This window comes from Otolemur garnettii, unplaced genomic scaffold (genome assembly GCF_000181295.1).
Source record: "Otolemur garnettii isolate 467f Iridium unplaced genomic scaffold, OtoGar3 scaffold00065, whole genome shotgun sequence".
Lineage (NCBI taxonomy): Eukaryota > Metazoa > Chordata > Mammalia > Primates > Galagidae > Otolemur > Otolemur garnettii.
The window spans coordinates 9,844,365-9,847,674 of NW_003852460.1; positions in this window are offsets into that span (position 1 = coordinate 9,844,365).

Sequence of the window (3,310 nt, forward strand, 5' to 3'; positions counted from 1 at the left end):
AGGTTGCTGTGAGCTGTGAAGCCACGGCCCTCTACCCAGGGGGACAGCTTGAGGCTCTGTCTCAAAAAAAAAAAAAAAAAAAAACTTTTAAACATAATAATAATGCCATTTGCACATTTTAAAAATCAGTAATTCCTTAATATTATCTAACATTACAGAAATAAATTATGGGAAACCTGAAAGTCCCCTATAAACTCTGCAAAAGACAATCATTGTCCACAGTTCAGGGGATTTTCTTTTACTCTATATACATGAATTTTTCTTTTGGCTCAGAAAATTGGTCTGGTCCCAGTTCCATCATATTTCATGTTAGGGGATTGGTCAGAAAAGTTATGATTGACGTGGAAAGGAAGAATGCTCAGACAAACAACCACTACAGCATTGGGCTTCTAGAAAAATCCAACAACTGGCTCGGCGCCCATAGCTCTGTGGTTAGGGTGCCGGCCACATACACCAGGGCTGGCGGGTTTGAACCTGGCCCAGGCTTGCTAAACAACAATGACAACTATAATTTAAAAAAAAATAGCAGGTGTTGTGGAGGGTGCCTGTAGTCTCAGCTACTTGGGAGGCTGAGGCAAGAGAATTGATTGGGCCCAAGAGTTTGAGGTTGCCGTGAGCTGTAACACCACGGCACTCTACTGAGGGTGACATAGTGAGACTCTGTCTTTAAAAAAAAAAAAAAAAAGGAAGCAAGAAAGAAAAGAAAAATCCAACAATTAATGCAATTGCTCAGACATTAAAAGTGCTCAGAAAAAAAGAATGCTCAGATAAACCACCACTACAGCACTGGGCTTCTAGAAAACTCCAGCAACTAATGCAATTGCTCAGACATTAAAATTAACACAGACCTCACTGTGCCCAGGCTCATCAGGAATTAGTCTAATCACAAAAGAAATTTTCTGTAAAAGAAAGCCTGACGATAAATACTGACATCACCACCTATAGCAACAACCACAAAGGCTGTGTGCCTTTTGCTATGAATTTCATCTTTCATTAAGAGTTTTCCTAGGAAAGATATCTTCATCTGTTTGTGTCCCACTTCCATAGATTTCTAAGCGCCAGTTATTAACTCTTTGACCGTTACTTCTGAGACACTCAGGATTTGCTCTACTTTGTCCTGTCTGGATTACCCTTGATTTGGCAATGGGGCAATTTGCTCTCCATCACCTTTCATAATTGCGTTAACTGTTTTTGACTTTAAAAACCAGCAAATTAGCTTTGTTTAGGTAATTCCTTATCTCTCTCAAACATTTAGAAATCTTCAGGAGGATCAAAATACAGTAGAACCTCTACAGTGGACCACCTCCCTACATTGACCACCTCCTTAATTCTCATAGACCAGACATGCACCACATGTGCATACCAGTACAGTATCCTAGTTCCTTGCACTGATCACCTCTGTATGTGGACTAGTTTGGTACGTGAATTTTACATTGTTTGTCCTAACTTGATTTTGTCTTTGCTTTAAAAGTGGTCAATTTGGCTCAGTGCCTGTGGCTCAAGTGGCTAAGGCGCCAACCACATACACCTAAGGTGGCGGGTTCGAATCCAGCCCAGGCCCACCAAAACAACAATGGCTGCAACCAAAAAATAGCCGGGCATTGTGGCAGGCGCCTGTGGTCCCAGCTACTTGGGAGGTGGAGGCAGGAGACTCACTTGAGCCCAGGAGTTGGAGGTTGCTGTGAGCTGTGATGACATAGCACTCTACCCAGGGCGACAGCTTGAGGCTCTGTCTCAAAAAAAAAAAGTGGTCAATTTTTTTTTGTGTGTGTGTGTGCGTGGACACACAGAGGTGTGAGGTTGAGTAGAGAGGGATATGGGAGTGTGTTTGTGAAACTAGCTCTCAGTTTGTCTATGAATTTCACTGCTAGTTTCCCTCCTGCCAGAGAAAAACTATGAAAAATAAATTTATAACATCCCAAATCTTACTTAATAGTCAGGTCACACCAATAGCTTCTCAGCTATAGAAGATTAAAAAGTAGGAATCTCACCTTTTGAACTGAATTTTTATTTATATCAACTTGAACGTCATTAACATTAAATTGGCTACTTTTTGGTTGTTCCTCCTGTTCCCTGGCCTACCCATCTCAGTTTTTCATTTCAAAGCCTTTAGATAAGAAACCATGGAAGAATAGTCTGTGTCTTTATCAAATATTGTTGCTACACAAAATAATGGAATGACTTCACATCATACATTACTGAAATAATTATTCAAAGTAGCTTATTTCACCATTCAACTTCAAATTCGTTTTTATTGTTTTACAGTTTTTTTTTTTTATTTGCAGTTTTTGGCCGGGGCCGGGTTTGAACCTGCCACCTCCTGTATATGGGGCTAGCACCCTACTCCTAGACCCACAGGCACCACCCTCAACTTCAAATTAACCTGTTGCTTTCCATTGAACTTTGTCCTATCTTTCCTCCACATTTATAATTGCATCTCAATTTTCTATTACATATTAATTTCAAAACATTGAGTTCTTTTAGGGTGGTAATCATTCTTCCATTAATTCTCATTTTCTACCCTACAGTCTGGGCCACAATTCTCTTTGACATCATCATTCACAACTACAGACAGAATTAGCTTTGGTGGTGGATGTATGTGGGATTGGCACAGTTGGCCTTGCATACGTGCTAGGTCAAAAAACAAACAAGTGCTTCCTCAAAAATGTAAAAACAGGGGTGGCTCCTATAGCTCAAAGGAGTAGGGCACTGACCTCATATGCCAGAGGTGGTGGGTTCAAACCCAGCCCTGGTCAAAAAAAAAGAAAAAGAAAATGGAAAAACACACAGACAAAGAGAGACTCAAATATATTCACTTGTCTTTAGCCTTTGGATACCTTATATGATGATATGTGATTTGCATGGATAACTATTTTTTCCCCAAGATTTGAAAACTTGCCATAGAATTTTAGCTACCCATTAGTTTGTGAATTATTCACAAAGGTGTTAAGAAATGGGAAGTGTGGCTCGGCGCCTGTGGCTCAAGTGGCTAAGGCACCAGCCACATACACCTAAGGTGGCGGGTTCGAATCCAGCCCGGGCCGCCAAAAAACAATAATGGCTGCAACCAAAAAAAAAAAAAAATAGCCGGGCATTGTGGCGGGTGCCTGTGGTCCCAGCTACTTGGGAGGCTGAGGCAGGAGACTCGCTTGAGCCCAGGACTTGGAGGTTGCTGTGAGCAGTGAAGCCATGGCACTCTACCCAGGGGGACAGCTTGAGGCTCTGTCTCAAAAAAAAAAAAAAAAATAGGAAGTGTTGTGGCAAGTACTGACCTAACAACAATCATAGCAGTTGTTCCCTAAAACATGTC